Source organism: Nilaparvata lugens, chromosome 3 (genome assembly GCF_014356525.2).
Source record: "Nilaparvata lugens isolate BPH chromosome 3, ASM1435652v1, whole genome shotgun sequence".
Lineage (NCBI taxonomy): Eukaryota > Metazoa > Arthropoda > Insecta > Hemiptera > Delphacidae > Nilaparvata > Nilaparvata lugens.
In genome coordinates this window covers 82,164,283-82,188,548 of record NC_052506.1, presented here as the reverse complement: position 1 = coordinate 82,188,548, position 24,266 = coordinate 82,164,283, and the positions used below count along the sequence as shown (strand labels likewise).

Below are 24,266 nucleotides of genomic sequence, written 5' to 3'. Positions count from 1 at the left end.
CTAGTTAGTCGTGACGTATACTTGTCAATTGCGATTTGAATTAAGACATAGTTGTTGAAGTTAGAGATCTAATTGAAGTCAGTTCTAATTTGAGGCTGTGATAAAGTGGCAGATGTGAGTGATGGATGACTGATGAAGAAATGCTATTTTTGGCAGTTGTGAATGAAGCAGAGAAAGAGGAACTATCAAGGGAAGAAGAGAAAATGTTGGTACATCCCATTAACTTACCGTAATCGTAGGTAGTTGATTAGAATGTGATTTAAACATAGATTTAAACCGTAACTCAAACGTTGTTAATGAATACTTCAACTTACTTTCATCTAACGGCTTTAAATCATACATAAATAAACCTACACGAGTAGTTAATGGCTCACAATCTTGCTTAGATCATATTTTCTACAGAAATTCTTCAAATTATATTAATAATTCTATTGGCGCAATAATTAAAACAAGTATAACTGATCATTTTATAATCTGTTTGAGTTTGGGTATAGAAGAGACCGTAATCGTAGGTAGTTGATTAGAATGTTAACTGGAAGACAAAAGAACAGCAGGCTGTTTACTAAAGCAGAGGAAGGAAACAGCCGAGACCTCACGAAGTTACCCGAGCGCGGAAAATTTACGACCTGACCGCATTGCAGTAGGAGCGCGGCGCAAGGCGGTCCGACCCCGAACAGTTCAATGATTTTATTACAGCCAGAAAATGCATACAGTACACTAGGCCAGGGCTCTCCAACCTACGGCCCGCGGGCCACATCCGGCCCGCAGATAGATTTTGTCCGGCCCGCCGAGAGTTATTGCTACAGATTTTTTTAAATATATATTTATATACATTTTTGACAACCATTGTTCATTTGTATAAACACTACCTCATGTCTTTTGAGTAACGCAACGTCTATTGAATAATCATATTATGCAACATTGACTTTCACCAATTTTAAAATACTGAATCTATTTTTTTCATTTATTTTAGTTTATATTTAGTAGTCAAACTAATGCTGTATGCAGCATTATGTATATGATTTTCATAATTGTCGAAGTGTTCATGTTTATAAAAATAATGTTCAGTATGATTTTATTTCTGAAACAGTAAAAGCTATTTTTCTACCAAAGTGGCTTTAAAAGTATAAAGTATTAAATTTTAGTGTTAATAGTTGTGTTTATGTTCATCAAAATAATGTTCAGTATAATTGGTATTTCATGAACAGTAAAAGCTGGTTTTCTATCAAATCGACTTTAATTTCAAATCTAGTATTCCTGATCCTCCTCCATTTTTTATTGTTTCAAAGTTATTCACTATTATTTCCACTCCCAAAATGAGTATGATCATGATGATTTAAACAAGTTGACTTGAGGTTCAGTCAATCTGTTCAGAAAAGATCGACTAATTTTATTTTTCTTCAAAATGCTCCCAAACAACAATTTTTGGAGGCATCTTGACAATGGCGTAAAATATCAAACAATACTCTCCAACTTTATCTCCAATAAAAGCTCTTAAGGTGAGCTTGCACTAGGTCGGTGGAGCAGCACGCCGCGCAGGAGAGCGGAAAATGGAAGGTCCGTGCACTAAGAGCGCGGCGCGGCGCCGGTTTGGACTAGTTAGTCGTGACGTATACTTGTCAATTGCGATTTGAATTAAGACATAGTTGTTGAAGTTAGAGATCTAATTGAAGTCAGTTCTAATTTGAGGCTGTGATAAAGTGGCAGATGTGAGTGATGGATGACTCTGATGAAGAAATGCTATTTTTGGCAGTTGTGAATGAAGCAGAGAAAGAGGAACTATCAAGGGAAGAAGAGAAAATGTTGGTACATCCCATTAACTTACCGTAATCGTAGGTAGTTGATTAGAATGTGATTTAAACATAGATTTAAACCGTAACTCAAACGTTGTTAATGAATACTTCAACTTACTTTCATCTAACGGCTTTAAATCATACATAAATAAACCTACACGAGTAGTTAATGGCTCACAATCTTGCTTAGATCATATTTTCTACAGAAATTCTTCAAATTATATTAATAATTCTATTGGCGCAATAATTAAAACAAGTATAACTGATCATTTTATAATCTGTTTGAGTTTGGGTATAGAAGAGACCGTAATCGTAGGTAGTTGATTAGAATGTTAACTGGAAGACAAAAGAACAGCAGGCTGTTTACTAAAGCAGAGGACGGAAACAGCCGAGACCTCACGAAGTTACCCGAGCGCGGAAAATTTACGACCTGACCGCATTGCAGTAGGAGCGCGGCGCGAGGCGGTCCGACCCCGAACAGTTCAATGATTTTATTACAGCCAGAAAATGCATACAGTACACTAGGCCAGGGCTCTCCAACCTACGGCCCGCGGGCCACATCCGGCCCGCAGATAGATTTTGTCCGGCCCGCCGAGAGTTATTGCTACAGATTTTTTTAAATATATATTTATATACATTTTTGACAACAATTGTGTTCTTCAACAACTGTATTCAGTACTCTTCTCTTACTAGTCACTCAATTTCTTTATAAGTGTAGAATTAGCTGTAAACAAGCAGCGATCAACCATTGTGAGATATTAGCAAATGGTCTGCACGGACTGTACATGTCTCTCCCAGAAAAAGACTCTAAAAACTTGAAAAAAAATTCCTACTAATGTGAGCAAACATTTTCAAAAATGAAGTTTGATAAATCCAATACATATCTTTCTTGTCAGATGAACATTTGAAAACAATTTTAATGATCGGAACTACAAAGTTTGATCCTAAATGGGCGGACATTTCAAGTGGAAAAGAAATGCAATCTTCTCACTAAAAATAAGTATTCTCATTTAGCTTGGTAACTTTCTGTGAGTTCGTGTATTGTCAAGTTGTCTTATTACTATAAAAAAGTTATCATTTTGTTTAACTTGCTAAATTCATGCATTGTCAAGTTTTCTTATGACCTTTTTACACTCAATAAATTGGACTTTGTATTGAACTGAATTGGTTTGTTTCTTCCTGTGTTTTAATTAAATCTACTTAAAACTCCTCATATTATTATAATGGAAATATCATAATTTTACATCCCCAAAACTCCACGTACATCCTTGTTATTGGCCCTCTAAGCCTCCCAAGAATTAACAACGTGGCCCTTGGATAAAAAGGGTTGGAGACCCCTGCACTAGGCCATGTCATTACAATAAAATGTCTAACAAAATTACAATAAGAATAGATAATACACAACATGCACTGCAAGAGCAGGCTTCAAAGCTATTCGAGTAGAGCTTGGGTCTATTCCAATATCGTCGCGCCGCGCTTCCGACCTAGTGCAAGGAGATGCACTAACTTGATCACATTGTATTTAATTCGCTCCACCGACCTAGTGCACGATCTACTTCAGGACCATATGCTAACACTACGTTTAACGCTAAACCAAGTTTACTTGTAGGTATGATTGCATTTATAATAACGTGTTTCATAGGGGGTTTAAACGAACAGCTGACATTTCTCCGTTCAACTTTAAACTAAGTATCTGCATACGGATCTGAAGCCATGTTTTCGTATTTCACCCTATTAGCGGGGTAATTTAAACTGAGACGGATATTTTTGTTTGGAAACTTGTCAGAAAAAGGTTGACCAATCTAGGCCGAAAATGTCAAATTTAACAGAGTATTTGAAGAATTTATTAAGTGATCACAGGGGGTAGTGGATAGAGTGCTTGCATAGCAAACCATGTCACTCACATGTCAACGGATGGGCACGTTAATTGGCGGTCCTGGCTCATATATTCAGGCGAGGTGGAACCTTCTCGTTAGGGACTCCCCCACCAACAAAAGCCTTACGAATTAATTCATTCAATAGCATTTGAGTAATTGCAATATCTTACTTATTTCCATCTATAGAATTTTCTTTTACTGATAAGAATGAAGAGAAATATAATGCCGCATCCACACTATAGGCCAATGCATACAAATGACGACGAGCGCAAGAGTGTGGATGGGTGGTTTGCCAGCGTTCGACTTGGTTGGACATTGCTCCGATTTTTGTCGAGTGTAGGCCAGCGCTGCCAAACCACCCATCCACACTCTTGTCAACCAATTCGTGCTGTTTCCTGTTTTGTCGTCTGCTCTGCTGTTTTTTCTGTGTAATTGAGTTGATATAAGCTTTATTGTTATTACATTCCTTTTTATGGTTTCTATTGTATCCCCTTCAGTTAATATTCTTTTAATTTCTATCATGGATATGTCACTTGCTAGCGCTGGCCTTGATGAGGCACCGCACTGGCCACACAGCAGTGTGATGACAAGACTAAGCTGACCAGCTTACTGGGCCAATTTTATTTATGTGTGGACTAGGCATGAAAACGTGTAATAAAGGATACAATAATAATTATTGTTTTCAAATTTAGATTCTGTAAAATTGAATAACCGACCCATATTGTAGAAATTCTATATAGGCTAGGCTACTCAAAGTACCGCAAATATTTCAAATCTACAGATATATGAATGAGGATGCTACATATTTAGCACCTCTCATGGTGTATCTTCGTTTTTTCCACATTTACATGCTGCAATTTCTGGTTTATGCTTTTTTCTTTTCATTCTCTCTTCTGAGAATTTTTAGAACCCCTGCCACTGCGGTCTCCAATGAAATATTGTCTTTTCTTCTTTATTTATTCTATTAATCAATGAATTAAGTATATTTATTCCTACATACTTATTCTTAAATATACATCAGCACAATGTATTATCTATTTTATAATTAAAATATTAATTATACATCTACAATATAAGTGTATTCTCTATTAATTACTTCTATGAGCTTCTATTACTTCTATATCTACTTATATGATTCAGCTTATATGTATAGAGTGGAACTCCCCCCCCCCCCATCCAAACAGATTGATAGTCTAGTAGGGGGATTCCAAAATATGTTGTATATTGTATTTCATATTCGTGTATTATGTTTTTTGAAAATTAACTGAAATTAAATTGAGTTGAAACATAATATCAACTGCTCATTATTTTCAAAAGAACATTTTTATTTTCCTTGCCCTATAATAATTACCATAGGTAAGGAAAGTATTGCTTTCCGAAAAAAATTAAGTTACCCCAATTTGTAAATGTCTATACGTTTCAAGGTCCCCCGAGTCCAAAAAAGTGGTTTTTGGGTATTGGTCTGTGTGTGTGTGTTATTAAGTATAGATTGTATAGATTGTAAGTATATTAAGTATAGATTGTTATTAAGTATGAGTTTATGTGCGTCTGTGTACACGATATCTAATCTCCCAATTAACGGAATTACTTGAAATTTGAAACTTTAGGTCCTTACAATATGCGGATCCGACAAGAACAATTTCGATCAAATTCAATTAAAGATGGCGACTAAATTGGCAAAAATGTTGTCAAAAACAGGGTTTTTCGCGATTTTATCGAAAACGGCTCCAATGATATTGATTAAATTTATACCTAAAATAGTCATTGATAAGCTCTATCAACTGCCACAAGTTCCATATCTAAAAACATTTTAGGAGCTCCGCCCCATCTATGCAAAGTTTGATTTTAGATTCTCAATTATCAGGCTTCAGATACAATTTAAACAAAAAAAAAAGATTGATAATGAAAATCTCTACAATTAATGTTCAGTAGCATTTTCACCTAAAATTGAAAATAAGCTCGTAATTCGAGAAAATGTGATTATCCAATTGCAAACTGTTGGCAACTGTTGATTCTATTGAATGATTCACTATGAAGAGATAGCAGACCTCGTATGTCTCCAGCGTTATTGTCCTGTCACCACAGCTGGCTCTGTGTATAAGTAGACTTGAGATGCGCGTGAACGCTAGTGTCAGGTGATCAATTTTCATAACGGCAAGGAAAGTTGTGTGAGTGCGCCACACCAGATTTTTTTCTAATGATTCATTAATAGAATAGACCTAAATTTTCAAAATTGAGATTAAATATCTTGAAAATTGATTTATCAATTGATAATTTTCGCGATTTAAGCGAGGCAGCCGGCTAGTGTTTCTACATAGTTGAAAGACGATCTGGCAACGTTGAAGAGGTAGATGATTATAAAATAATATTCGTTGCTGCATTTAATCGAAGTTATCAAATATCGATTAAAAATTAATCGATTATTTCTCCAGAGATTAATCGATATTAATAGTATCTCACTATATAATATATTATATATTGAATAAATTATATTCAAATTCAAGCACCCATAACGTCCTGATCTCCATTCAATTTTATTGTATACTGTTTATTGTTACTTGTTACTTGTTGTAGTCTTCTCCATGGTCGTTGACCTGGGAATCGTCAAAATTGTATATTTGATTAATTGATTAATTGTATATTTTTGGTTGAATGTGTCAAAACATACCGCTCTACTATGTGCGCCCAGTGAGTATAGAATGTAATACATTATTTACATACAATGTAATACATTCTATATTCTATTTACATTCTATACTCACTGTGTGTGCCACCATTCAAATACACGCATTTCATTAAACACTCTCAAGTTTGAAGCTACCTTTGCCGCTCCACCATGCTTTCACTATTATTCCATCTATCATTGTGATTATTTTGTTCAAAAACCATTGTTTTTTTCATGATTTCTATTGTATATTGTGTTGTGTGAATAAAATTTCAATTCTAATTGAATTATAACTTTTCCTCATGGATCAAGAAGATGTGTTTTATTGGAACTACAAAACTTTTATCAATTCTATTATAATCCCTCAGATTATTATTGAAGAAGTATTTGTAGTAGAATTATTGCAAGAATGACAGAAATAAGCTGCAAGACCACTTTTCTCGGTATTTCTGAATCCACCTAGAACTGAACTTTCTTTCATTTCTCAACGAAATCTTTTCTAATTTCACACACACCAAACCTCATTCACTTGATTGTATTCTTGAATAAGGATCAAATATCGGGGCTCCAAGCTTCGCTCGTTATTTATTTATTGATAAACAGAGCACAATTCTTCAAAATGATTGGGGGCTAAAGTGCACGTCCAGTGCCAACATACCTGTCATCAAATTTTTGGTTGGGATCGATTTAGTATGTTATTTTGAGCACAAAATCACAAAAATTAAACGGCGCTCAATATTGTTTTTAAAATAAACTAAGTTCAAAGTAGCAGATCTTTACATGCATTTAACCTATAAGTAGCAACCATGAGTAGCTAAGGTTAGGAAAAGCTGTAGGTTAGGAAAAGCTTTATGTTAGGAAAGCTTAGGTTAGGGAAAGCTTTGGGTTAGGAAAACTCAGATTAGGAATATCATAATTTGATGATTTCAATAATCAAAATGGCTGCTACTCATAGCTTAAATGCATGTAAAATTGTGCTACTTTGAACCTAGTTTATTTAAAAAACAAAAGTGAGTGCTGTTTAATTATTGTGATTTTGTGCTCAAAATAACATACTAAATCGATCCCAACCAAAAATTTGATAATAGGTATGTTGGCACTGGATGTGCACTTACACCATATTGGGGAAGGACAAACAGGCACAGCCCAAAACTGTTTCTTCCCTGAATTTTGATTTATTCACTATAAATGGTCCAAAAAGTAGGTTATGTTTCATAAACTTGAATTCAGGTCCAATTTTCAGTCAAAATATTTAAAAACAGAAAAGTTCTAATTTAGATTGTTTACAAACCAAATTGAATAACACTCACTAATCACTTGAAACTGTAAAATAATGATTAACTTTGAATATTATGATATACTCTAATTTAGAGTGGTAAACCATGTCATGTCAATAAATCATATTATTTTGATAGAGTCTATTAAAATTTTCTAGATAATATTTTTCGCAAGATACGGTAAGCTGTTTGAATGATTACACAGCTGATCTCCCACATAGGCACACGCATCTTCTGTTATCGAGAGACGACGAAATCTGTTCTTCCAAGGATAATATCCTTTTAATGTCCTTCAGAGAGTTTTTCCAGGGATGAGACCTAGTGCAATCGAATCTTCATATTATTATAAACCTGTTCTGAATTTCGTGAGAATCGTTAGAGCCGTTTTCGAGATACGGCAATACAAACATATAAACATATAAACAGAAGTTGCTCGTTTAATAGTACCTTTAGGATTATCGATAAATGAATGTATGAAAATAATAGATACAACCATATTTAATGATTACTTAAAGAAATGAAATAACTAAGAATACTGTAATATTTCACTTTGAAATGGCTGTTTTGATGACCTTACCAAAATCTACTATTTCTCAAGGTAATATTGTGGAAGAAGTGTTACAAGAAATTAGGTTGTATAATCGTGTGCTACCAACCTTACAATATCGTCTACATCTACAACGCCCACCTATTCTTATCGAAAACAGAAATCGTGATTGAAAAATTAGAGTAACTAGAAAATAATTCAGATAATAGTATGTGGTGTTATATTATAGTACCAAATAATCAAGGATTACGAAAAATGGCATGACTGTTGTTGCCCAATATAGTGTTGAAGGCCTTGGACAATTGAATTGGTAACTTGAATGAATAAATATACGGTAGTTCTGAATCAACTTAAATATCGAATCCCACAACTTTATTATTGTTCTGAACAATATTTTTCATTCTATACAAAAAATTTTTTCTACAATTTTCAATTCAATACAATTTTATTCAAATCAACACAATACAATATACATAGAAGAAATCAAAACATAAAAAATCACAATCAGAAATAAATTTCAAATAAAATAAAAAACAGGCTTCATGGCGGGGTGTGCTGAAAAGAAAGAAAGGAGGAAAAATACCTAGCCAACTATGGTTTCCCATATAATAGGCAGGTAGAGGGTATAAAAGTAAGGAATGAAGGGTGAAGAGGAGAAGAAAAGGGAAGTATTGGAGAAGAAGTAAGAAAAAAGATTAAAAAAATTAGGTACAAAAATTGTAAGCGAGTCCACTTTCAACAAATAATGTATCTGAAAGAATTGGCCTTGCAAACAGTAGTTTGAGCAGAAATCTCGAGATTCATACGTCGATATGGAAGAAAAAGTTACTGTATGTCCAGGTTTTTATTTCTAGTTTAGTTTTTCTACTAATCTTAGAGTCTATCAATAAGGAAGTGGTCTGGAATAAGGTTTATTATTTTGGTGCTTATATAGATCAACTGTTTCCTTAAACATTCAATATTGGTGTGATATGTGACTCATATCTATTTTGCAGTGGGCCTTGAATGATAATTATTTACAATTGAATTTAAATTGCGATGAAAAAGGGATTTATATTTTATCAAGTATTCAATTACGGTTTTAATATATTCGTATTGTCATTATCTTAGTCATTATCTCATATATTAATTATATATTATAATATATAAATATATACGGTTATAATATATTCGTATTGTCATTATCTTAAAGTCACTAAAAACCATCTCGGTAGGGTACAATCTAGGTTTGTTTAGAATAATTTTAATGATTAGTTTTTGCGCCACAAATAATTCCTCAATATGACAGTTGAAACAGCCCCCCCAAAAATTACAATCCCAAAAATAGGTTGTACTTTTTTAAATAACTTGCATATTAAAATCTTTGGGAAAAATATTTGCTTGGATTGCACTCATCCACATAATGAATAATAATAGATAGATAATGTACTGCACTTTTATGATGTATCAATTAGGTCTATATATTGAAAACTCAATAAGATCTCTGAGTTCTCAATAAGATCTCTGAGTTTTAGAATAAGAAATAAAAATTTATCCTCCAACGATATAGCTGGTATAGAGAAGGAACCCCAGATGAAAGAGAAAAATTATCACTATAAATTGAAAATGAGAATTACCAAATTGAAATGTATTCAATTTATTGAAACCAATAAAATAATCATCATGACATTTCTATTCAATAAGGTAATCATTTCACTGAAAGAAATCAAGGTTGTAAAGTTATTACAATACGCCCAACCCCAATTATATATTACACAAACTACAATGTTTTAGTGCTATGATTATACAATCTTTCTAAATTATTTTGTATTAATTTTACCAATAAATACTGTACCGATACCTTAATAATTACCCTATATTTTCAATGAAACACTGTATTTTTCAATGATTTCGAATAAGTAGCATATAATTATAAGATTATAACTTACAGTAAGTATTGTCGTTATCTATATAAATTACATAAAATTCAACCTGAGTTTAAGTTAACTTATCACACTAACTTACCAACTTATGGTATGTCTACCATTATAATACAAAAATACAATAATTTATTAAGAAGCCCTAAACAATCTTATTGAGTTTTATAGTTGGTAAGCCTACCTTACGCTTTTTAGTTCCTGTATAATAATTATATAATTATGAAACACAAGAATATTTTGTTGATTGAATGTGAATTAATATTGAAAACTATCAAATACAGTCCTATAATAATTATTTTAGTGGAAATGTAATTATTATCTTACCAACACCACATTGATAAATGAAATAATAACAATATTATCAATGTAGGGTAATAACATAGCCACATCTAATAATAGAGGTGTATTAGAGGTGGCTATGGTAATAATGATAAACTAAACTTTTTCCACTTACAATATTGAGAATTTTCTAATCTTTTCCCGAACAAATCATAGAAAAACATTCACAATACACTGCAGATACTTTGTTTGCACTTAATATATTATCATTGATTTGCTTTAAATGAATTAATAAAAATGTTATTAATAGAATAATTCAATTTCGAATACTATGAATGAATAATCCTGATTTGAATTGCCCGCAAAAAGTGAACGAAACTGACCGCCATAATTTGATTCTAGAGCTGTCATTTTGCAGTCTCATTCACAAGGCCGTGATCGTCTAGTGGTTAGGACCCTGCGTTGTGGCCGCAGTAACCCAGGTTCGAATCCTGGTCACGGCACAATTTTTTTGACGAATTCTTCTTGACGGTTCCTCTTGCCCACTGTTTGTTTAATAATCTCTTGTTTTCTTATTATTTTTTTAATTTCTTATTATGTTTTGACGTAATTAATGAGTATTTTATGATACTTCTGAACAAAGTCATGATTTGATTTTTAATCCTACATAAACCACAGAAAACCATCTAGCTAATTCTTATCTGAGCCTATAGGCTTATTATCATAGAAATACCTACTAATTGAAAAGTTCGCAGTGAGAAAAAAAACATAACTTGATTTCAAGTTCAGTTGATTCAGTAAATTATTAAAAACAGCATATTAATATCTTTCAAAATACTTACTCCACTATCACAGTACGGTAGGTAACTTATAATTATTACAAATTTTCTACCTCATTTAATGAAAAAATGAATACCGGTAATCTTAACTATTTGTTGATGAATTTTCTTAAGTCGTAGGTAATGAATAATATCGTGAACTACTCAACTGCCTAAATGAAAAAAAATGGTTAAAATCTTTTCAACTTACTGTATTGTATCCAATGACAGTAGAATTTTATTTTACTTTATTTTACCAATAACATTATGGCTATTTGATGAATTTGTCTGCTTAATCAATTATTTTCTTTCATTAGCCTAAATATTTGTAAAGTATAATAGGTAATAATAATACTTTTTATCATCAGTTCAATTAAATTAGCTGACCTTTTATGAGAGAAGGAGTTTTGAGCAGGGCTCTTCAAATATATATTCTTTATTCCAGAGAATAATATTTGAATAGGCCTACTCACGAAGAAGAAGAAGCAGAAGAAGAAGAAGAAGAAGAAGAAGAAGAAGAAGAAGAAGAAGAAGAAGAAGAAGAAGAAGAAGAAGAAGAAAAAAAAGAAGAAGAAGAAGAAGAAGAAAACTTGTTCTGTGTAGATAACTCGTGAGCAGTTTGATATTGACGTAACTTAACGACCGAACATACAGTTTTATCATGAAATAGATGTATGCAATAATATAGTAAGAAGTATTTATTTACCTTGCACAAGTCTAGTATCGGCGATGCTTTCTCAACAATTAGAATCTGATTCAAGGGTGGAATGTGAAATGTCAGGCTCAATAATTATTCTGATTGGTGCTCAGAAAGTCGCTGACATTCAATTTTACTGCAACTTTCTGCAGCAAGCTTTTACTTACATGCATGCAACTCCCATTTCAACATTTCTTTCCTTATTCTTTATTTGCCGAGGGTGATGCCCACATGAGCTCTAGGCTTGTGCGTGTGTAATGAGGTGGATGATAATGAGAGATGAATGGACCTACCGTTTTAGGTGGGTTCCGAACCACCAGAATTGTGTTAAAGATGTTTGTTGCATGCAACTGAACGTGTAGGCCTATGTTGCAGACGTGTTGCATGCAACTTAATTTCTTTCAACATGCAAAAGTTATAATTGTTTTTACATTCCTTGCCCTATCACCATAGGTAAGGAAAGTATTGCTCTCCAAAAAAAAAAATTAAGTTACCCTGATTTCAAGTTTTCTATACGTTTCAAGGTACCCTGAGTCCAAAAACATTTTTGGGTGTTGATCTGTGTGTGTATGTCTGTATGTCTGTGAACACGATAACTCCATTCCTAATTAACTGATTGACTTGAAATTTTAAACTTAAAGTCCTTATACCATGAGGATTCGACAATAAGAAATTCAATTCAAAATGGCGGAAAATGACTGAAAACCATGTTTTTCACGGGTTTCTCGAAAACCGCTCGAACGATTTTCTTCAAATTCATACCCTGGATAGCTATTTATAAACCCTATCAACTGACATAAGTCTCATTTCTGGGAAAATTGCAGGAGCTCCGTAATATTCTTGAGAAAAATTGATTTTGTTAAATTTCTATCACGATTTTCTCAAAAATTACTGGACCGATTTTTTTTCAAATCCATACTCTGTATAGTTATTTATGAGCTCTTTCAACTGGCATGAGTCTCCTTCCTGGGAAACTAATGGGGGGTCCTCCCCATCCTTGAGAAATGGACTTTGTCATGCATGAGGTAGGTAGGTAGAGCAGTTTATTAAAAAAAAACAGATATTTGATATATTTTACCTGTAGAACAGCTGTTTTGACGACTTTTAAAAAATCATCAAATTTCACAATAAATTTACACAAAGAAAAATGTACTCTGAAAACAATATATACAATAGTTTATTCATATAGTTTTAAATATGTAGCCGCCAATCGTCATTAAGTTATTCCGCTGAATTATTCTCGTTTAAGAATGAGGCTTACAGTTCAATTAGCAAGGAAAGTTGTGTGAGTGTACCACACCAGATTTTTGCACATTGTATTTCTGTGTGTTGTGAATAAATTGAATCCTCTACGACAAAAATACCTGGTCAAACACCAATTTCTTTTCTTTTTTTTTTTTTTGCTGTGGATTAAGTCCAAGTTAGCCCAGATTAGATTCAGGTTATACAGTCAGTGGAAATGATATGACAACAGGGTTGCCGATTCACGTTTTCCAACGCCTGCTACATCAGATGGCTGTGATGCATGATATTCCAGTATATATGATTAATTATTATTAAAAACTAGCAGGTAATCATTCTCCGCAAGGGTATAATTGAAAACTTTACAAACTGAAAATTCACCTACTGAAATCTTGAAGAATTATTTTGAAAAGGCCTATAACCATCCTCGGTAAATTAAGAATCAATATGCAGAATTTCAAGTTAATCAGTCCAGTAGTTCAAACGTGGATGATTCGTGAATTTTCTATCCCGTACGTCTATATAAACCAATTCTTCCCTTTATTATATTATAGATTTCTCTATATTTTTTGAAAATTCCCCATTTATCGTTCCGGTAGTCGCGCCCTACTCAATCACACGTGCAGTCGCGTGTTGTATTTTGTACAACATCCAATTTTCTAAGTGTTATGTACTATGTTTACTGTCAAACATATTAATTGTATAATTACTTTTTCCATCTTCTTGGATTATTTTACGCCTATGAACATTTGGATGATTACCATTTCATAGCCCAATAAGGCACCTAAAGACTGAACCATTGCTTGGTTGATACTGCAACTCAGTGGACTGATGGGTTGGGGAAGTTTTTAATGCATAGGAAACTCATTCACTGACACCACCCCATTCAATAGTTTTGTGCAGCAAAAAACTGACACTGTTGTTCTTATTACAACAGCGCGACTGTCGGAAGGTTAAAGTTATTTTTGTGTTTAATTTCCATCTATGATTAAGTTTATCTACAGTATATTCATCAATTCATTTTATCTATTTTAATCTATTCATGTTTCAATCTATCAACGTTTTATTTTCATGTTTTATTATTTTTTCTTTATTCATTTATACAATAAGTACATTATCGAAATGATAGAGAGATGAAAAATAGGGTAACCTTGTGCTAACCTTGGTGCACAAGGTGCTAACCTTGCACTATGCAGATTACACAAGAACCCAACAACATTTCAAACCAGAAACCACAACCACAACACCAGATACAGGAATCTTCTCATCACCAGTGTTGCAAGGAAGGCACTATACCAGAGACATTTCAATCATTTAGCACCAAAATTATATAATCTAATTCCTGCAAACTTTAAACAGATTAATCATCCTAGAAAGTTCAAAACAATAGTACACAATTGGTTGATGAGCAAAGGAAGACAGAACATAGAAGACATTATTTCAAATAACAACTAACCGCCTAATGACTTACCAAACACTATAACTAATTAATAATACGCACAAAAAAACTAACAAAACCTACTCTAGAACATGGTACGCCATAGTGGAGTAGGTCAATTTCCACACAGAAAACTAAACAAGTAGAGGACACATTATAAAATTTCTTTTGTAACTAACTATTGTATGTAATATTGTAATTTATCTAATATTTTGTGTAATTGATGTTGTAGTTTTAGTTTTTTTGGGAAATAAACATTTTATTTATTTTTATTTATTTATTTATTTAATCCTCTCCCAATTTCTTTAGATTTATATTTCTATAAATGAATTCCTATTTATAATATCACTCAAGATTGCTCTTTGCTCAGTAGATATTTAGCTCTCATATGTTTTCTTCTTCAACCTCCATGATTATCCTCCTCCCTCTCCTCCTCAGAGCCCTCTTCACCTCCTCCTCGATGGCCTCTATCGTACCCTCCATAATTCGTAGTAAACTACGAATTATAGAGGCTCTCCTGTAGTAGCCCAGGAATCTACATACACATGTTGATTTTCACATTTATATTCACATACAGAGTGGGTGAAAAGTCCGAGAACGGCTTAATATCTCATACACAAAGGTTATTTGACGGTGGATATGATTGGGGATCCTACTAAAATTGAAAATACTACTTTACTATGACTTCAAAAATCTAGTCCGCCACCTTGGATCCGCCATATTGAATGCAACATTATTTTTTCAAATGGGAAGGTGGTCGTCATGCGATGCATGATTTCGATACGAAATTTCAAGAAAAAATGAATGGTGGAAACCGCATATCGATATCTCAAACCGTTCAGAAGATATTCACATTATTAAACGATATCATGCATAATTATCAGAAATGAGATACATAAGTGGTATTGATTAATAATGTGAATATCTGTAAAGTGTCATAGTAAAGTACCGGGTGATTTTTTAGTCATGTTACCCTATTTTTAATACATGGTAATTTTTCCCTAATAAAGGGAAATTTTGTTTTGTTGCACGAAGTTGGTAGCCCTACTCACTCAGTATACACAAGGCAGTGCGAGTTAATTATCCTTAAGCTGTGTAACATTTTGTGATGATTCCGGTCGTGTAATGAACAGAATGTCTTTTACCATAGAACAACAAGAAGCAAGGGTTTATGGCCTCAAGGTCTCCAGACCTCACATCCCCTGATTACTTTTTGTGGGGCTACATTAAGTCTGAGGCCTTCAAAAACAATCCTCACAATATTGATGAACTGAAAGCCAATATTACAGACTTAATCACGAATACTTCCAATATAACTCTGATAAAGGTTTCTGCTAATATGGTGAAAAGAGTCTGAGCGTGTATAACCTCAATGAGTGGACATTTTGAGCAAATGGTGTAATAATTTTAAGTAACTAAGAAATGTGAGTAATAAAATATCAATTTTCTTTTGTAAATAACAAATATTATTTTTTTATTAATACCCAAATTTCCGTTTATAAATTACATCAAAAATTGGGTAACAGGACTAAAAAATCACCCTGTAGTATTTTCAATTTGAATAGGATCCCAATCACACCCACCGTCAAATTACCTTTGTGTATGAGATGTTGAGCCGTTCTCGGACTTTTCACCCACTCTGTATATTTGACAACCTGAAAGGCTCACGTATTCTACACATCAGAACCACAGATAAAATCTACATACATTTATAGAGATAACAGATATATCGGATACAGTATTGCAGGTATTGAACAAGGAATGCAAGTGTATTTTATTTCGAAATAACCTCTGTGTTGCTCATTTTTTGAGTTCATGGTCAAAACAAGAGTGTAAGTTCAATAGAATACGTTGAGTTGCTGAAATCGTGATCTGCTGACTAGTGACCTGCCATTTAAGTGTTAGAAAAACGCCTGGTCCTGATCTAGTGCTATTTCCAGTGTTATTTCATTATTCGAGTCTAGCCGCGTGTGATAACACTTGCTGGATAAGATTGTGGCGTAGGCTCTACCGTTTATTGATTATCTGATTAGGTATTGAGAGATTTAAAACCTTGACTGTTACTTTTTGAGATATGAGCGCCTGAAGTTTTAACATTTGGGACAGAACATTTCAAATTCGGTAAGATATAAATCCATGAGACTTTGAGGATGGACTCTTCATGGTATTGTTGATCTAGTAAAACAAAAATTTTCTGAAAATATACATTTTTAACATAGTTATTCAATTTACTAAAAATATCCAAAGATAACTTTTAGTTGAGTTATTTTTGGTAAATTGAATAACTTTTTCAAAAATTGATATTTTCAGAAAATTTTTGTTTTACTAGATCAACAATACCATGAAGAGTCCATCCTCAAAGTCTCATGGATTTATATCTTACCGAATTTGAAATGTTCTGTCCCAAATATTCAAAATTCAGGCACTCATATCTCAAAAAGTAATGATCTGAAAAAAAATGTTTTCCTGAGAAAACTTTTTCATATTGATAGCTTGATGATATACAAATCGAAAAACTAGGAAAAATATCACGAGTAGAAAGTTTATTTTTAGCCTTTGCACAGCCTCAACCAGAGAGAACAGAAGTAGATGAACTAGATTCGTTCATCTCTGGATAAACATACAGCATTTTGTACGTATTTACACTATAGGCCCGGTTGCACAACAGCCGGTTAAATATTAACCGTGATTAATTCCACGAGAACCAATCAGAGGCGTTTTTGAAAAGACGGCTTCTCTGATTGGTTCTCATGGAATCAATCACGGTTAAAATTTAACTGGCTGTTGTACAACCGGCACATAGTACTGTATGATAGACTCTTGATCTCTTTTAAGAAAACGTTATTAACTGTTATAGACTGTGTGATAAAATATGAAGTAGAACCTTGTTTTCAAGCAATTAAATAAATGTGTTAGTTTCTGTTTGGCTTGAGAATGTGCAGCACCAGCACGAAACGGTCGTCGCCACAGCAAAGAATGTGAGTGTTTTTCACTTTAAAGTTATATAAAAATACAATAGTAATAATTCCAGTGAAAACAAAATGAATAATCAACAACGAATGAATAAAAGAAAAATCCAAGTAGGCTAACCTTAGAAAACAAATACTCAAAACATGTTTCAAAAAGTAATGTCATTTTTAAGTGAGTCTTAATTTTTATTTTTTATTTTCATCTCTCAATAATTATTAAGAATGACCCGAAATTCTCTATTACACAACTCTCATTGGCTGTTGTTTTAGTGATAAAATCCCTACTCTCTTATAGGATAGTTCGTGATTGGTTGAACTCTCTATCACTAAACTCTCATTGGCTGTTGTCATAGAAATGAAATCCCTGCTCTCTTATGGATAGTTCGTGATTGGTTGAACTCTCTATTACTAAACTCTCGTTGGCTGTTGTCATAGAAATGAAATCCCTGCTCTCTTATTGGATAGTTCGTGATTGGTTGAACTCTCTATTACTAAACTCTCGTTGGCTGTTGTCATAGAAATGAAATCCCTGCTCTCTTATTGGATAGTTCGTGATTGGTTGAACTCTCTATTACTAAACTCTCGTTGACTGTTGTCTTAGTGATGAAATCCCTACTCTCTTATTGGATAGTTCGTGATTGGTTGAACTCTCTATCACTAAACTCTCGTTGGCTGTTGTCTTAGTGATGAAATCCCTACTCTCTTATTGGATAGTTCGTGATTGGTTGAACTCTCTATCACTAAACTCTCATTGGCTATTGTCATAGAAATGAAATCCCTGCTCTCTCATTGGATAGTTCGTGGTTGGTTGAACTCTCTATTACTAGACTCTCATTGGCTGTTGGCATAGAAATGAAATCCCTGCTCTCTTATTGGATAGTTCGTGATTGGTTGATTATATATTACTCAACTCTTATTGGATGTAGTGATGAGGACGCAATCACCACGCTCTCATTGGTTAGCTTGTGATTGGTTGAATAATTTCATCCCAATTTCAAGTCCCTCTATTCGATAAATACACCGAAATAATTAATCTTCCAATACAACTACCTATAATCTGCAATCTACTGATAATGAATCTGGCAAAATAACGGTCTTAAGATGACTTGGAAATGGTTTTCAAAAATTGAAAGTCATTTAATTGACCGAGCGAAGTGAGGTCTAAGATTCAAGTCGACGGTTTGGCATTTTTCTTTATATTTGAATGTTTATATGTTGCGCATTTACGGCGAAACACAGCAATAGATTTTCATGAAATTTGACAGGTATGTTCCTTTTTAAATTGCGCGTCGACGTATATACAAGGTTTTTGGAAATTTCGTATTTCAAGGATAATATAAAAGGAAAAAGGAGCCTCCTTCATATTAGAGTAAACATCAGACTATCATCATAAATGACGTGATGCCATGACGCATGCAATTCAATATCTCAATGTAACTTGATAAAAAATCAGCTGCTGTGTAGACTATCAATTGCATGCCTCATTGAATGCAATATTTATGCACTATTAAATGAACTATTGAACAAACGTGCAATAACGCATGCAATTAATAACTAAAATAACATAGTATTGTCTCTCAAACTTTCTCTGCTTTGAACTCGGGCTGTCCTGTTGCCAGTATGTCTTGAAGGAGATTAGCTTTTGATATTAGCATTTCTGATACACCAACCCCAACAGCCATTAGCCGTTTTCACACCGATATCTCGCCGACACGGCATACATACCTTTACTCTGATGGACAGTATAAGAGGAGGCTGCGGTTTATAACTGCGCGAGGTCTACTGTTCACAGAACTACTAGTCTAGTACAGACAGTTTTAACGATAATATTCAATTAGAATTTATAATGTTGACAACTTGATGAACACTGGTGAGATAGACAAACTAAAAACTTGAAGTGATGAAATTTTGAAAAATTGAAAATAAGCCTTCTGACAAACAAAACTTGAAGTGATGAAATTTTGAAGAATTGAAAATAAGCCATCTGACAAACTGAAAACTTGAAGTGATGAAATTTTGAAAAATTGAAAATAAGCCTTCTGACAAACTAAAAACTTGAAGTGATGAAATTTTGAAGAATTGAAAATAAGCCATCCTCGGTAAATCAAGAATCTATATGCAAATTTTCTATTATTGATCATAATCAGTTCAGTTCAGACATGATGAAGCGTCATTCGAGAATAAGAATTTAATTTAGTTGCATTGTTGCATCTCATTAGAGATTGACTTTTAATTAATTATCATTGTCAGAATTGGTAACATTCATGTGGGAAAACTGACATTTTATTCATTTATCCTATACTATTAAACGAGATTTCTGTTTATATTTTAGATGTTTGGATGTTTATATGTTTGTATTTCACCGGATCTCGAAAACGGCTCTAACGATTCTCACGAGATTCAGAACATAGTTCATAGTAGGTTTATAATATAAAAATTCGATTACACTAGGTTCCATCCCTGGGGAAACTCGCTGAAGGACATTAAAAGGATAATTATCATTTATCCTTGGAAAAACAGCTGATAATAATTATTTCGTCGTCTGTTGATGATGGAAGTCAGTGAGCGAGTTCATGTGTGTGGGACTGTGTCAAAATTATGACTCAGCTGTTGAACTTTTGTAATCATTCAATCAGGTACTTAGTGCCGGTTGCAAAACAGCCGGGTTTTTTTCAATCCTGATTAATTCCAGTAGATCCATCTTTTTGAAATGGTCTTCTCTGATTTGGTTCACGTGAAATTAAAATTTAGGATTAAAATTTAACCGGCTTTCGTGCAACCGGGCATTTGTGAGGGAAATTTTTGCATTCCTCTGGGAATTAATCTCAATTTACTTTGATTAGATAGAACATTTCTGTATGAACTATGAATTTTATTATAATTTCTTCTTTCGTTATAATTTTTTATGCTTTTGTACTCCAGAGCGAAGCTCGGTCCCCGATATTTAATTATAAGATCAATAAAAGTATTTACAATATAAGATCAATATAAAAGTATTTAAATATAAGATCAGCTGTGCTTTTAGAGTCAAGTTTATTTTTCGGTAATTTTTCAAAATTATATTTTTAATATGTGACAATTTCCTATTTTAGTTATAATAATGTGAAATATTTCTTCTATCTTTAGTTTTAAGCATCTAAGCTTGAAAATCTACTTTGTGAAAATACTTGAGGACTGAAAATTTTGTAAATTGAAGAACTACAAGACCTATTTCGGACTATGTGTTATCTGAATTTGGGAGAGGAATAGCACAAGGTTACCTTATTTTTCCTCTCACTATCATTCTGATAATGTACTTATTGTATAAATGAATGAATAAAATGAATTTCCTATCCTTTCCATCCGTGTACAAGCCAGTCCTTTCTTTTATAGATTTGAAGTTAGTTTGCATCTAATCAGCCAGTTGCAACGTAGACGGTGATAAAAGTCTTCCCTCTTTCTTTATTACTGGCCAATACTAGGCACTACAATGGACCAGAGAGTACCGAATGTAATGAATTACTCTCAGCAATGGACACTGGATCCATTGATCGAAGCTTGACCTTGACCTGTATTTTTGAAGGTGCCGACACAATAATGCAAGGAAGGCTGACACAATTACTGTCGCACGCGTATTCACGCGTACGCGCGCGCCTATTGAGGTTGCCGGCGCTTAAAATTTCGCCATTTTTCGTCTTTATTTTCTCCAGCGGTGAAATCCTACACACAATTGATAAGTTTGTTAATTAGCCTAAGAGTGTGAACAAAAGTAAACTTTGTCCCTGAAGCTAATCTGTCGATCTATATGGATATATAGAACTTAAATGGGACAGTTTTGTGCATGAGCCTGTTGTGCCTTTCCTCATGTTAAGTATTTGTACACAATGTGATAAATAAATACATATCTAACAATGAAGAAAAGAATTGGTTTATACACATACAAGATAGGAAATTCACGAATGTCGCATAATCACGACTCAACTACTCAACTGATTAACTTGAAATTTGCATATAGATTCTTAATTTACCATTTACCGAGGATGTTTATAAGCCTATTTTAAATTCTTCTTCAATACGTCAAGTTTCCAGTTTGGCAAGTTTTAAAATGAACCCTTGCGGAGCACGGGTTACCTGCAAGTCTATCTATATAAAAGCGAAATGGCACTCACTCACTGACTGACTCACTCACTCACTCACTCACTCACTCATTCACTCACTCACTCATTCACTCACTCACTCATTCACTCACTCACTCATTCACTCACTCGCAGAACTAAAAATCTACCGGACCAAAAACGTTCAAATTTGGTAGGTATGTTCAGTTGGCCCTTTAGAGGCGCACTAAGAAATCTTTTGGCGATATTTTAACTCCAAGGGTGGTTTTTAAGGGTTTAAAGTTCTTTTAGCATGTATATTCTTCTTATTCCAATACCTTAAAATTATAATTGAAATGTCCATATCATATGTTAATATAGAACTATAATCTAGAGAGAGTACCTCTTCGAAACAGTTGTTCTGGTAACTAAATTAAAAATTTTGTCAGGTTGGCATTAAGTTGAGTTGACTTTGTTAGGTTGGCACCAAGTTGAAGATTGAAATGCATTTATCCAGGACCTCCTAAGTACCAATTTATCCAATTAGCCAAAATTAGCGTTTTCTCAGCTTTTCTGCGTTTCCTCACCTTTTTCAATAATTGATAAAAATATATAAAAAAAAAATCAGTACCCAGGTTCAGCTGAGGTGGAAGAATTTTGTTCGGCAAAGATACGCCGATAGTAACAGGTGTTTTTCGAGATCAAATTGACATAATACGTTCAAATTCGGTACAGAGGTTCCGCTGAGGTCTACATGCAGGCGAGCGAAGCGAGCCCGCTGATCTAATTTTTGGACAATCCAGTCGGGGGTCCAGAATTCGGTACAGAGGTTCCGCTGAAGTCTACATGCAGGCGAGCGAAGCGAGCCCGCTAATCTCATTTTTGGACGATCCAGTCGGGGGTCCAGGGGGCGGAGCCCCCTGGCTAGACGGATATGGCGAGCGAAGCGAGCCTGACGGCTAGTAATATAATAAAGGAAAGAATTGGCTTATACACGTATGGGATAGAAGATTCACGAATGACGACGCATCATCACGTCTCGACTACTGGACTGATTAACTTGAAATTTTGCATATTGATTCTAAATTTCCCGAGGACGGTTAAAGGCTTATGTTAAATTCTTCAAGATTTCAGTAGGATAGTCAAGTTTTCAGTATGTCAATTTTTTAATTAGACTCTTGCGGAGCACGGGTTACCTGCTAGTTCATAATAATTTGACATAAATATTGTTACTTTTTTTTGAATAGCTCGTTTGAGAGAATACGCCTAAACATTATTTTGGGTTACTTTTTTATTAATTGTTACTCATTTTATTAATTAATTAATAAGTTCGAGCATTTAACTTGAGTACTTAACTACCTAGCTTGATCGGTGTCCCTTGATTAGGCAAACCCTAATTATTTTTGAATAATTTTGGGCAGTGGCAATCCTTGAAAGCGCCCCTTTCCAGAAAAAGTTCACAGAGGAAGTCACTTATCTAATCTCAGCGACCCTCTGCTGGGTCAACTGAAAATTGTTGGCACAAACAAAAATGATCTAATACTTAGTAATCAATATGAACATTTTGTTTCACAGTCAATGTCAGAGTCAGTGTTTGTTCGACTGGTTGATGCATTAAAATAGTTGGTTGAGTGCGATCGGAGAAAGCTTTCATAAAAAATAACTTCCCAATGCAAGATGTGATACTCATTTGACAATAGTTATTTATGTTATAAATATTGTCTTTTTATTGAAATAACCATATCCGCCAGTTTCCATTGGTATGAATCATTTTGTTCTTCTAATATTCTATTAAAAAATTAGCAAGCGCTCTCAAAATTTCCACTGAAACTCTATTCAATTTAATTTCTTTATTCCAATATAAAACACTGTACAAAATAAAATAGAATAATAGTATAGGATAATAATTATTTCCCCGCATGGACTGCTCACTGCTGGTCCGTGCGCGGGGAAAGAGTACCGAATCTATACAAGTAACAATAGTGTAAGAACTACAACCAATAACTTAAGCTTCGATAAGAAAGAAAATATTATATTATTTCAAGTTTAGCCTATAGAAAATATGTTAAATAGTCAGACTGTATCAATGACGATTCACATAGCACAAGTACCCGACTCTGAATACCTCATGTTCTGGTGAACTACCTGAACTAACGATTTAACAACATTAAATAGAAAGTAGAGTCTAAAAGACAAATAATAATAATAATTTTAATAAATAAAAGAAACTCAGGTGAGGCATAAAGGGCTTGAAACACAAAATCACAATCCTGCGAGGTTTGTGGATGAATATGTGCCAACTGCTTTGTGTCACCTATATGGCGATTCCAGTAGCGCCGCGGCGGCCACCCGGCCAATTGAGCGGAGCCAAATATATACTCTCTTTTTGTAGGCGGCAGCACCAAGTTTTTCTGCATCTATGACTGTTTGTGGGAGGTTTGAACTGCTTTCATCGTTTCGTCTTTACCTGTCATCTTATTATTTTTTAAAATTTTTATAATTTTCAGTAGTTTGAGATGTTGAAAGCTAGGTATCCGTTCGGGTGATGTAGCGAAATTATTATAAATTCCTATATTTTTAGGACAGTTGAACAACTCCTCATAACACTTAGTTGCCTTATAAAAATATAGCCTACCTTCTCTCTTCCCATATGTACAACCTGCCTTGCCTTT

General features: G+C 33.7%; 1 non-coding gene across 1 annotated transcript; it reads left to right on the top strand.

Moving 5' to 3' along the window:
* The first annotated feature begins 10,788 nt into the window (after positions 1-10,788).
* Trnah-gug lies at positions 10,789-10,860 on the top strand. Its single transcript has one exon. It is a non-coding gene; the product is annotated as a tRNA-His (tRNA).
* Positions 10,861-24,266: the final 13,406 nt, after the last annotated feature.